Source organism: Mustelus asterias, chromosome 6 (genome assembly GCF_964213995.1).
Source record: "Mustelus asterias chromosome 6, sMusAst1.hap1.1, whole genome shotgun sequence".
NCBI lineage: Eukaryota > Metazoa > Chordata > Chondrichthyes > Carcharhiniformes > Triakidae > Mustelus > Mustelus asterias.
This window is the reverse complement of record NC_135806.1, coordinates 55,915,006-55,929,163: the sequence shown is the minus strand read 5'-3', so window position 1 is coordinate 55,929,163 and position 14,158 is coordinate 55,915,006. Positions and strand designations below refer to the sequence as shown.

The 14,158-nt window shown below is 41.7% G+C and overlaps 1 protein-coding gene and 1 non-coding gene across 2 annotated transcripts in view; both read right to left on the bottom strand.

Moving 5' to 3' along the window:
* The window catches only part of LOC144495299 (A disintegrin and metalloproteinase with thrombospondin motifs 19-like), a 461,034-nt gene that overhangs the window by 367,834 nt on the left and 79,042 nt on the right, over nt 1-14,158 (bottom strand). The window lies entirely within an intron of this gene.
* LOC144495437 (U2 spliceosomal RNA) lies at nt 13,624-13,815 on the bottom strand. The gene has a single exon (XR_013498271.1). It is a non-coding gene; the product is annotated as a U2 spliceosomal RNA (small nuclear RNA).

The window sequence follows — 14,158 nt, the reverse complement described above, 5'->3', positions numbered from 1 at the left end:
GACTGGTAAAGAAATTAAAATCCACGGGATACAGGGTAATGTGGCACATTGGATAAAAAGTTGGCCGAGTAACAGGAAACAAGTGGATGCCCTCGCAAATGGAAAATTGTTTCAAGTGGTGCCTCACAGGGCTCAGTGTTGCGACCCTTACTGTTTGTGTTAAATATTAACAATTTGGACATGAACATTGGGGCACGATTGGGAAATTTGCAGACAACACAAAGATTGACCGAGTAGTGGATAGTGTAGAGGATAGCTATAATCTCAAAAATAATATCGATGGGTTGGAGGAGTGGGCGGTAAAGTGGCAGCTGGATTTTAACACCGAGAAGTGTGAGATCATGCATTTAGGGGGGTCAAACAGTTACAGGGCATACACAATAAATCAGAATATACTAAGAGGGGTAGATGAAGTGAGGGATCTTGGCGTACAAGTACACAGGTCCCTAAAGGCAACAATTCAAGTAGACCAGGTTGTAAAGATGGTATATGGAATGCTGTCCTTCATTGGTAGAGGTACAGAACATAAAAGTAATGATATAATGTTGGAACTGTATACAACACTGGTGGGGGCAACAACTGGAGTATTGTGTGCAGTTCGGGTCATTGCATTGCAGGAAGGATGTAATTGCTCTGAGAGTGTGCAGGGAAGTTTTACAAGAATATTGCCATGGCCAGAAAAGTGTAGCTGGGAAGAGAGCTTGGATAGGTTGGGGTTATTTTCCTTGGAGCAAAGAAGGCTGAGGGGTGACTTGGTTGAGGTGTACAAAATTATGAGGAGAAGAGATAGAATGGACAGGATAAAATTGGTTCTCTTGGGGGAGAATTCTGGAACCAGGGACATAGATTCAAGATAAGTGGCACAACGTGTGGAGGGGACATAAGAAAGAACTTTTTTATGCAGAGGGTGTTGGGTGTCTGGAATTCAGTGCCTGAGTTGGTGGTGGAGGCAGAGACCCTAAACTCTTTTAAAATGCACCTGGATCTGCACCTTAAGTGCTGTAAGCTACAGGGTTGTGGCCAGATACAGGACGGTGGGGTTACAACGGGCACCTGGGTGTCCTTAGGCTGGCATGGACAAGATGGGCCAAATAATCTCCTTCTGTGGTATAAATTTTCTATAGTTCTCAGTATCAAGCATTTAGAAAGCAGTGGATCAAACAGAGTCAGCATGGATTTATGAAGGGGAAATCATGCTTGACAAATCTGTTGGAATTCTTTAAAGATGTAACTAGTAGAGTTGATAAGGGGGAGCCAGTCGATGTGGTATATCTGGAATTTCAGAAAGCGTTTGACAAAGTCCCGCATAAGAGATTATCATGCAAGATTAAAGCGCATGGGATTGGGGAAAATGCATTGAGATGGATAGAAAACTGTTTGGCAGAGAGGAAACAAAGAGTAGCAATTAATGGGCCCTTTTCAAATTGGCAGGCAGTAATTAGTGGGGTGCCACAGAGACCCCACCTATTCACAAAATATATTAATGATTTGGATGAGGGAACAAAATGTAACATCTCAAAGTTTGTAGATGATACCAAATTGGATGGGAGGGTGAAATGTGACGAGGATGAACTGTGACGAGGATGCAGAGATCCTTCAGCATGATCTGGACAGGTTGGATGGTTGGGCAAATCAATGGCAGATGCAGTCTAATTTGGATAAATGTGAGGTTATTCACTTTGGAAGCAAAAACAAGGCAGATTACTACCTGAATCACTGTAAATTGGGAGGGATGTGTGCAGCAGGACCCGAGTGTCCTTGTGCACCAATCACTGAAGTTAAGCACGCAGGTACAGCAGACGGTAAATGCGGCAAATGGTATGTTGGCCTTCATTGCGAGAGGTTTTCAATACTGGAGCAGGAATGTGTTGTTGCAATTATACAGGGCCTTGGTGAGGCCACATCTAGAATATTGAGTGCAGTTTTGGTCTCCTTTTCTGAGGAAGGATGTTCTTGCTCTCGAGGGAGCGCAGCGAAGGTTTACCAGGCTGATTCCAGGGATGGTGGGACTGATGTACGAGGAGAGATTGACTAGGTTAGGATTGTTTTCACTGGAGTTCAGACAAATGAGGGGGATCTCAGAAATTTACAAAATTCTAACAGGACTAGACAGCGTAGATGCAGGGAGGATGTTCCTGATGGTGGGGGAGTCCAGAACCAGGGGTCACAGTCTGAGGCTTTGGGGTAGACTGTGAACCTGTGGAATTCATTACCACAGGAAGTAGTTGATGAGAAAACATTGAATGTATTTAAGAGGCGGCTAGATAAAGCACTTGGGGTGAATGGAATCAAAGGTTACGGGGTGAAAGCAGGATTAGACTACTGAGTTGGATGATCAGCCATGATCATAATGAATGGCTGAGCAGGCTCGAAGGGCCAAATGGCCTCCTCCTGCTCCTATCTTCTATGTTTCTACGTATAAAGAATGAGTTATAAAGAAGCCATCGATATTTGCGCCACATCGTTATACCATGGTAATGTAAATAGGCCACCATCTTCTGAATCTGTATTGAGCTTGTGAACTTAGCAACTTGTGCAGTCGAGTTCAATTTTAATGACACCATATCTGCCAAAATAGATAGGATTCCCTCTGGGTGCAGCACTTGCTAACAAGCTTGCTAGCAATTTCTCCAAGAGAAATGCGTTTTTGATGGAATGAACCACAACCTCCTACTCCATGCATATTTCCAATAAGTAAATAATACATTTGTGATCTTTGAATCTGCAGCATTTAAGGATTTTCTTGCACACCTTAATATAGTTCAGCCCACTCTCCAATTCACTTTTGAAATGGAGCAGCCTAACACACTTCCTTTCCTTGATGTGCGAGTTGAGAAATCCACTACTGTCTACTGCAAGCCTATCTTCATGCTTAATATGCACGTGGGGATTCACATGACTCAGTGCACTATAAAATTGGCCTTAGTAGCAATTTGGTAAATAGAGCCCTAGCTATTTGCTCACCTTGCAAGCTTATTGCAGAAATAGAACACATCAAAGTTATCCTGTGGGACAATGGCTATCCTGGCTATATCACTGCTTGCTGTGTATTGCAAAACTTCACAAATGACCCCACTAAGCCACCACTTTTAGACCTTGAAAGTGCCTGGTTTGCCTCAAATTACCTTAGAAAAGTAAAATCTCTCAAAGATTTGAACAATAGGTTAAGCAAGTCATTTCATTATGAGGTGGTGACGCAAACGCCATTTTCTACTGAGCGATGCGACCATTAGTCCAAAAAAGGTGTTCTACCGACTACTCAGCTGAGCAAGGTTATGTATGAACTGCAGTGCCAGTATAATATCAGACACATAGCCATAAGTTCCAATGATTGACTGATCCACATGGCTGTGCTAGCTGTTAAAGGCAGAGTGCTGGTTTGAATTCTCAGTTAATTGCCAAAAGTTCCTCAGGGGTTCCTTGTTCCACCTGCAACCTTGTTGCCCAGGTTAAGATCATAAGTGGTTAAAAATGGAAACTTAAGTATCTCTCAGCCTCGTACCATTTGCATCCGTCATTTCTCTTAAGTTCCACAAGAACCTTTTCAAATTTGATATCTTCTGCAGAAAAAATAGGAATCGAATATCCCAGTGGTTCCCAAACTTTTTTCGCTGGGCCGCACTTTCAGAATAAAAATTTGCTCGCGCCACACCAAATTTTTTATTGATAAGAAATACATTCCAAAAAAAACAACTCCTAGCAGTGGTTGATTCATAACATAGAACACAACTACTTTATAATATGATCATGGGACATCCAGAAAATATAAAACAATCACTTTGGAAAAATATCTAATCCATGTTTAAATGTTTCTTTGATTGTCCTTGAATCTTCCCGCCACACCTGCCATCCTCGCTTGCTGCACCAGTGTGGCGCGCCGCACCCTTTGGGAACCACTGGACTATCCTATTGTCAGGTTCATGTCAGGTTCATGTCAGGTTCCCGACACAACACCACTTTTCGGGACTTTAACACCCTGCCATCACCCAAACCTCATCCTCCCCATGGCAGTTAAAAAAAGCCTGCCCACATAATAGTGAAGTAATTGTATCTTGCAAGGGAAAGATGGATAAGCTTTTGAAACAGAGGAAGATGCAAGGTTATATGCAGTGGGTTTAGTTTTGAATCCCTCCATCTGTAAACATTTCTGCTTCTACAGTGGATTCCTATTTTTTCCTGCAGAAGATATCAAATCTGAAAACATTCTTTTGGAACTTGAGCAAGATAATGGGTGCAAATGGTACAAGGCTGAGTACTGCTTAAGTTTCCATTTTTAACCTCTGATTAGCGGAATTGCAAGGCTTTCAAGAGTTTCATTTAAAGTGAAATAGTAGATCTAATAAAGTGGAGCCAATTTTCTTTGATTTAATTCTCATGTGCATCAGGCTATTAAGGACAAAGCGCAATGGAGACTCATAATACAGGACGCTGACATACTTGCAGGTGATGCACATTTGCTGGGGCACACTGTACTCAACATGGGTGGGGCAGCTCCCACCTGAAACAGCTTTAGAATGACATGTACATATTACACTGCCTCCTATACACCTTCCTGGGAATTTAACAAACAAACCAACCTGAAAGAAGAATGCCCGTACAAAATGGACAACAGAGGCTATTTGCTCAGTTACCGCTATTTTTTTCCCATTGGGGCCAAAATTCTGACCTGACCCCAGGATGTTGCCGGCATAAGTTCCCAGGTGTAAATGAAAAGTGTGTCTAAAATGTGGCATAAGCCCAATTCTGTTAGAAATCAGTCCTCTTTAAAGGAGGGAAAGAGATTTGGAGCACACACATTGGCTCTATACCGGCTTGAAGAACTTAAAAATAGGAGGTAATAAAAAATTAGGAGATCAGTTACCTTCCAAAGACTTTCAGCACTGTACATTCAGGCTGCTGAGTGGGCAAGCCTTTCCTGGGCCTCCTGTGCTGCTTCAGACCAACACTGCACTGATCTTTTTCCCTATAAGCGTCAACAATGCATCCCAATCTCCTTTCTTGACATTCACACTAACTGACATTGTAAATGGTTTCCTCTCCTCAGCATCTCCATCACCATTTCCCAAAACGCACCTCAATTCTGTTGTCCTTACAAACTACTGCCCTATCTCCAGCCTCCTTTTCCTCTCCTAACTCCTTGAACATATGTATTGTCATGTCTCAAACTCAAGTTTTGAATATTTCCAAACACCTTCCTCTCCCTACCACAGCACTGAACCAGCCTTATTCAAATGGCACTCTATCCCTCCTACTCATTTTGAACCTTTCTGAAGCATTTGACATGGTCCTTTAATATCTCTTCTCATTGACCAGCTCATTGGGACTTCCTCCACTCGCTTCCTCCTTCATGCGGTTCTTTTAACTATCTAGTCATAGCCAATGCAGCTCTGCCGAAGGCGTCTCTTCCCATTCCCAAACCTTTGCCTCTAGCGTCCCCCATGGGTCGATGTTTAATTCCGTCCTTTGCTTCAACTACATGCTGTCTCTTGGTATCATCATCCAAAGGGTCTGTGTGTGATGTGCGTGTTGGGGGTGGTTGGCAGAATTTTAAACCCAAAACAAATAAGTTTGGGTTGGGTGGGAGCTGAAGTGGTAAAGGTCTGAACCTCAACATCAACCTGCCTCACATGTCCACATCTGATTTTAACACCCCATCAATGGTAGTTGTACCTTGAGTTGCCCCTTGGCTCTAGCGATGGTATTCCTGCCCTACACCTGTGTCTTGCTTTGACCCACAAAAGTCAAAACTCTTGTAATCATGCTTTCTAGTGACTCTTTTGTCTTGGTGTTGATTTTTTTGCCTCATTACACTTCTGTGAAGTATACTGGAACATTTTTCTATGTTTAAGCAACTACAAAAATGAAAGTTGTCACATTTGAGTAGACAATAAAGAACAATAGAATTCCTAATTTATTCCCTTCACAGAACATGCTCATCTGAAAACGCTTATTTGTCTCCTGAGATATACCCCTGATCAGATAAAGCTTCGTTCTTTTATCACCTCAGGGATTTCATCGTTTTCCACCTTCCTTCAATGTAACAAGATAGAGTTGTTTTTATCTAAAGCAAATATGAGTCACTGCTGACCTTTGAAACAGCAAAGTATGATATATACAACAGATATATGTCAAGATTATAGACCTTGTTAGTTGTAAAATGCTTCCACATGTTAGCTTGCAACATCCAAAGTTGTAAAAGACATCAATGTATAATTCACAGAGGTTACCACAAGTTTGAGTGTTCATGAATGAGCAATTGTGTAATGTTCACGTGAAGACATTTAAAGTGTCTGAAAAAAAAATTACGCTTGCATGTGAAGCAGAGGCATATCAGCCTGTGCCTTGCAAGTGGTTTCACATAGATTTGGAAGTGGTATGCCAGATAGTATGCTACTGGGATTTCGAGGAGGACTGCTTCATGTTGCAGCATTAGCATCATTTCTGACGCGTTTTCTTCTTAAGCTTGGTGCTTTAGTTTTCTAAATTGTCTTTTTGGTCTTCAGGAACATTATCCAACAGGCAATGGAGGGTAACTTTCAAAAGACAATTCAAAATATTTAGAAAGCTATTATTCTACGATTCTATCTCCTGTACATTGGGCTGTACGTTGGGGTATCAAACACATATTGAGTAACTGTTCAGCACAACACTTCCATTCAATCCACAAGCCCGAGCTTCTGGCTATTGGTAATTTTAATTTCCTGCCCTATTTCCACTCTAACCTCCCTGTCCCTGACCTCCTAGACTGTTCGAGTCAAGCTCAATGGAAGTTTGAGGAAAAGCACCTAATCTTTCAATCAGCTACTTTATAACCTTCCGAACTCAATGTTAAATTCAACACTTTCAGATGGACAGTAGCTGTTGGTACTAATTTTATATTGCTAGTTACTGTCTTTTGTTTCTTTACTTGCTCTTTTTTGATGAACCATAGAATCCCTACTATGTAGGAGGAGGCCATTCGGCCCATCGAGTCTGCACCAAGCATCTTACCCAGGCCCAATTTTAAGGGATCAATTGCAATTTTCTTGGATAATAAGAAATACTGGTCCATGTAACCTGGTGACCCTTGGCTCAGAAGCTGTACCAACAAGAAAAAAGCTGTGTGGTTGGCAAATACAAAATGTGACACTGCAGACACAAAAGAGAGCTACAAGCAGAGGAGCTAAAGACTGAAGGCCCAGATGCAGTCACAAAAGCAGACAGACACAGGCAGAAAGAGGAACATGTTGAATTCTTCTGAGTAGAACAAGCATATCTCAGAAAGAGATAAGTTTTTTCTATTTGGCAGAAAAAGGGACAAACTCTTGGAGGCAATGTGCAAGCTGGCTAAAAAGGTATAAAACCTGGAAACCTATATGAGTAGCTCGAACACCCTAAAGAGCTGGATGTTTTCCCAGAAGTGGTCAAATCATGAATCGGGATGTTATGGTCAGTTGAACAGGAACTCTGCAAAGTTACACGAGTAGGATTGTTGTGACCCAAGGGAGAGAGTGTTTGTAGACGTGTGCCTTGGTAATGATAACTGTCCCCATGAAACTGAGGCGAGATCCGAGTGGATAAGACTTCGGACCTGCCCTGCATGAATAAATAACAGCATATTGTGGAACTGTCTCACTACATAATACCGTACATGTGGAAAGGGAATGCTTGTGGCTATGCAAGATGTATCTTTGTTGTACTGACGACTTAAAGTGAAATTCACCTTTTTATTTGATCATTTACCTGTGAATTCATACATAATATACATCCAATCTGATTGGCGTTAAAGTAAAAGTTACAAAAAGTGAAATCTCGTTGGTAATTTCTCCTTTGCGGGCCAATTCATAAATTTGATGATTTTAGTTTGTGATTCCCCCATGAGGATTGTAACAGTGTTACGACCCATTTTTGCTTTGCACTCCCATCACTTTAGTACTTTCACCTCAGTTTCTGATGTCAAGCACAGCTGAAGTACAGGCTCCTTCGTACCCAAAGCCTTGCGATGCAGTGCAGGAAAGTTATAAAAGGGTTGCTACTTTCCTATTTACACCAATATTTACTCTTGTTTATGCTTTTCAGTAATTTTCTGGTCAGAAATAAAGAAATATATTAGGTTGAAATTCCTGCAGGAATCAACAACTGAAACAAATTCTTAAGTATCAAATGTGGCTCACTGTTTCCGTAGCATATTGTAGTTAATTTTCTTTCCCAGAAAATTGGGGAGCTCTGACAAAGGGTCATCCTGACTCGAAACATTGGTTCAATTCTCTCTCCATAGAGGCTGTCAGACCTACTGAGATTTTCCAGCATTTTCCGTTTTTGTATCAGATTCCAACATCCAGAGTATTTTGCTTTTATATTATATGGGGAACACAACTGTCTAACGTAGCATTTGGAATCAATATCACCTGTGCCATAAATCCTGGCTCCCATGCTTGTAACACAGCTGGTTTATAGACAGACACAAAGGATGTTAAAGCATCAGGAGTTAAAAACTCTTGAGCTTTCTTTCCCATTTCTTCTCCCATTCTACTTGGGGTCATCACAATGCTGCTTGATCACCCTCCACCATCTCCTCCTGTCAGTCATCCATTCCTCATCCGCAGTGTGCAAGTCTCTCATCACTGCATCTTTCCATCTGGTCTTAGACAGTCCTCTTCGCCTTCTTCCTGCGGTCCCATTTTCATCACTCATCTTACCACATTTCCTCTCTCGCAACAGAAGATCAGATCTCTTCTCAGCTACATTCTTTGAATCTCCCACAATCTTTACTGAACCAGAAACATGCTAGTTACTGATTTTGTCCTTTCTCATTGCTCCACATAACATTAGTATCCAGTAAAATCTCTCAGCATTATGTGCACATTCCCAGTGTGTTTGGCCAGGTTTGCTTGCTCACAAATGTATTCTTCTGGATCAGGTATGTGATATTGTTCAAAATACAAAATTTTTAAAATCCTCTCAAATTAATTTGCTAAATCAGGTGTAGATATTTATGCAGCAGGACATCTAATGACATCTGTTGTTAGTTAGACCTGTGCCTGAACCCTTCAGGTAAAAAGAAAATTACTGGCAAAGTTTCTGAAACTGAGCGAGTAACAGAGCATCTGGGACCCGAGCAAAACAGGGAAACCAACAATTTATATTAAGTAATGTGATTTAAGGAATGGGAATGAAGTGCAGGAAGAAAGGATAAGCAGGGTTAAAGCATTAAAACAGGTACAGAAAGAATAATTATGAGAAAGGAAAAGAGGTTGGATTGCGAAAGAGATAAGAGACAAAAACAGGGACAATTGTGCCAGAAAGGAAAAATAAAACAAAATTTTAGATCTCTCCAAAATATTCAAAAACCTGAATGAGACTCCAATCTTGTAACAGTTAATTTTCAGTGCCAGATGGATTGATTGGTTATAATCAACACTTACCACGTTGTTAAAAAGGATCCTTTAGTTTGTAATTACCCACCTAACTAGCTATACTGAGTTTAGTTTGTATATACTGCATAACTATTTAATGCATGTCAGTGGTGAGGCAGACAGCATTTTTGAAAAGTTAGTGATGAGATGTGTTACACATCACTGTTATCTGACAGCAAATTTGGCCTCAATTAGAAAGTTTAGAATTATTTTAGCCACTGTATTGTTGTTCCAGCCCCTGAACCTCAGCCTCTTTGGAAGGATCACAGCATAGATGAAACACTCCCAATAGATTATCTTACCTAATTAGTCACAAAGTTGATTTTTAGTGAAAAAAATATATTTTTTAGCAAATAGTAGCAAATGCAGTGCAGGACCATTTTTTTCCACCAGGCCTTTGGGCAATGGTCGGGATTTTCCGGGCTCGTTCGACACAGGCACTGCCGGGGGCGGGCCAGGCTGGCAATGTCAGGCCCTTTAAAAAGGATGCCCAGATCTCTGTGGAGCCGGCCTTGTCGGCGTCTTGAGGCCCTGCCCCTCAGGCCTAATGGCACAAAACACACCCACCCCCTCGTGTTTTTTTTAAACAAGTGTCAGAAGATCTCGAGTGCAAACCTGGCTGTGTTTCTGGGGAGAAACACACTAGTTTTCAATCAGAACCTCACATTTTGCCATTTTTGGGTTAAATTTCTACCCATTGTCTTTTGACCTTTCTTTTCTGTGAATTCCATGCCCATTGGGAGGTGAATTAGAACTTTGAAACCTTCACAGCTGTCAGATGCCATTCAACTCACTTTCCAAAGAATTCCCTACCACTGGACCTTTCATAGTTAGTTCCAACTGTTTAAAGGGTTCAGGCAAGCCTTTTGCCCCAATTTTGAAATGATTGTGTTTTTGTTTTAAGTTAGTATATAGTACTCTGGGGGAAATATATTTTGAGAATGTGTTATGTTTCAAGGCTGAAATGTAAAAATCAAAGCTTGAATGATACAAGAGTAATCATAATACCAAGAGATTACAACCTTGAACATTCTTCTGAAATGGATTGTAAGCACTAAGATTTGCTGCCATTACCTCTTCCCAAAACTAAGAGAATGGCCTTCAACAATTGCTTGGCTTTTTGGCACAAAAGCAGCCAATCAAGGCAGGATGTCGCACTCGATTGGGCCCCAATGACATTACCATTACACTATGATCTCCCCTTATATACTGTAGCATTCAGCAGATGTGGGAGTTTAAAACGCACACTTTAAATTGTATTTTGCTTCATAAAGTATTGTGCTCAAGTCAGAATCATGAAAGCATGAAGGATTTGGAAAGAGTAAATAAAAATAACTGTGTTTGGAGAGGTGCCTTTGTGCAATGTGGCCAGAGGCTTGCCATAGTAATGTGACCTCTGATTGTGTATAAACGCGTGAGAGCAGAAGCCCTTTAATCCACCAGTTGGAACGTGGTGTCAGGAGTGTGTGGCTGAAACTGAGTGGATTTTAATAGCTGTAAGAGAGCTAGCAGCTGTAAGAAATTGCAGGGAATCATTAAAACTTAGGGCTACAACTTTGTACAGGACACTAGTCACTGGTCCATTCAGTATTGGCTTTGAATTTTCCAGCACTTGCCCTGATGGAGATTTGAAAATAAATTGGAAATTCTTTCAAACTCAATAGCAAGATTATAGAATTGCCACATTGCTAAACAAGAAAGCTGAACAAATAAGAGTAGCAACTTTATCAGTGCTGGGGAAAGAGTGCTTTATTGCTTCATAGACCTCACTGGGGAACAGAAAAGTTTATTAGTGCACAAATACTCTTACAGTAACACTGCAATGAAGTTACTGTGAAAATCTAGTCGCCACACTCAAGTGCCTTCTCTGGTACACTGATGGAGAATATAGCATGGCCAATGTACCTAACCAGCATGTCTTTCAGACTGTGGGAGGAAACCAGAACACCTGGAGGAAACCCCCGCAGACATGGAGAGAACATACGGGCTCTGCACAGACAGTGACCCAAGCCAGGAATCGAATCCGGGTCTCTGGCGCTGTGAGGCAGCAGTGCTGACTACTGAGCCACCGTGCCGCCCCGCGAAGCCAGTCTTGTGAAATTGTGAAGGCCTTAAAGACCCACTTTGAGCCCTCTAATCATGTTACTTAAGAACACTTTACATTCAATGTCAGAGTCCGGGAAGAGTGGGGAATGTGGATCAGTATGTAACTGCATCGGGATGCCCTGCTGAGAGTCTGAGCAACTACAGGATGAGCTAGCTGATCAGAGATAGGAAAAAGAGATCCTGCCATGAGAGCACACCTGCTGTGCAAAGAGAAACATACTCTCAAGAAAGCTATTGGCATATGCAGAAGCTCTGAAGTGGTCAACTATCAGCGGAAGAGTATTGATGGGAGAACTTGAGGCTTTGTACTATGCTGAGGGGAAATTCAGGCCTCCCAAACACAAAACAATGGAGAGAAGGATGAACTATTTGCAGAAGGGCCAGTGGAAAGATCAAGGATGGGGTACTGGATATAAATTCTGCAGAGGACATTAACAAAAAGACAGTGCTGTATCTGTAAGAAGCTGAATCGCTTTGCATCCAAGTGTTTTGTTGGAAATAAGAAAAGCAAGCCTATAAAGACAATTGCTGGAGAGATGTTGGACAATGAACCTGACACATCATTCTACACCCTAGAACAGGTTGACACCCTCAAGACTGAAGAAAAAACAATGGTTTGTGACTGTTGAAAATGATGAATGCAGAAGGAGAGCATCAAGTTATTACTGTGTCAGATAGACACTGGTGCTACATGCAACATCATGAGCTTCACAGACCTGTGAGAAATTGCCCAAGGTGGTGACCCAAAAATGAAGCCAAAGGTAAAGTTGAGACTCTATGATGGAACAGTGATCACCCCAACAGGGCAAACTAAGCTGAGACACCAATGCAATGGGAAGAATGAAGATTTGCTGCTCCAAATAGTAGTGACTAAGCAAAATCCCTTCATCTCAGCTGAAACAAGTCAAACGTCTGGACTAGTAACACTCCGTATTCCAGAAGTTTGCACAGCACAAAGCAATTGACCGCTGAACAAATGCTAAAAAATTACAACGGTGTTTTCAAGGGTGTCTTCCTGATGAATATCATCTTGAAATAGAGATTGTGAGACCAATTTAGCATCTTCCAAGACAAGTTCCTGCTGTCCTCAAGTGCAGCCTGAAAGACAGGATAGAGGAGCTTGAAAAGATGGGAGTAATCAGGAAAGTGACAACCCCAACAGACTGGATTAGCAGCATGGCAGCAGTGAAACAACCTGGAAAGCTGAGAGTGCGCTTATATCCACACGACCTCAAGAAATCTTTGAAGAGATCTCACTATCCCATGCCAACCACTGAAATTTTGCCACAATTTTCCAAGGCAAAGGTCTTCGCCACCCTAGATGTGAAGGGCACATATTGGCAATTGAAATTAGATGAAAGCAGCACTTTATGACAACATTCTGGACACCGTTTGGGAGGTACGATGGCAGTACATACCCTTTGGCATTTCTACTGCTCCAGAAGAGCATCAATGCAGGCAGCACGAGATAGTCAATGACCTTCCAGGAGTGGAAATGGTTGTGGATAATCTGATTGTCTGTGTATGTGATGCTACGATGTAACGGAGATGCAACAGATGTGAAGGCAGTGCAATGATTTGTTGGATTTGTGAACAATCTTGCAAAGTTCTTACCAAATTTGTCAGAGGAGTGTGAACCTCTATTCAAGCTCATTGCAAAGGATGATAATTGGGGGCAGAGAACAAGAGGCAGCTTTCACTCACATCTCACAACTAGGGATGGCAACACCAGTGCTGAAATGTTAGGGTGTTAATGATGAGTTCACTCTTCAATGTGATACTGGCAAAACTGAGCAACCTTCATTGCAGCAAAGAAATTAATTTGCATTTGTATCCAAAATGTTAATGCAACCTGAATGACACTTTGCATAGATTGAGAAAGAGTGCCCGGCTATTGGCTTTGCTTGTGAGTATTTTAATCAGTACCTGTTTGGGAGAGAGAGTGATGAAACATCTTTCTCAAACCATATGTATCTGCTCTCTAAAGTGTCAGCAACAGATGTTTTTTTGTTTTTATTCCAATTCAATCAAATCAAGTCCAATTCAGAGTCTCAACAAGTTGAGACATTCCCGATCCAAGCTGACAAGACAGGGCTCTCACCTTCTGTCTTGGACTTGATCTACATGATCCAAGCTGATTGGAGTAGGAATAGTTCCTCCTCCAAGGCTTGATCTCATTTGCATCTTAGCCAAAAGGCCGAGATTCCGCTTTTAAAAATTGCTTCAAATGAAGCTAAAATGTAACCTAATGACTTCAACCAAGCACAGCATGTCAATACTACACTTGATCTTAGCCAAAAGGCTGAGAAGCAATCGATGTTACTTCATTTGCAGAAGCTATCATTTGGAAATACAAGCAAAGGAAGTGGATGGACATCATCGAGCTGCTCCTTTTGAAGGAAGTTGCTGATGCTCGTAGAGCATGAAATCTTCCACATTGAACAAGAAGCAATGGCACGACATGCTCTGTAAATCATCAACCCAGCAGAGACACTGAGTCTGGTAGACAAGCGTCTTGCTCAGATCAAGCAAACTCAGCAATGAGAATCAACACTCCAGTGCTACTGGAAGTACTGATGACAGGATGGCCTGAAAGCATCAAGGACACAGCTATTGTTCTCAGAGGGTATTGGGCATAAAGAGATGAAGATATCTTG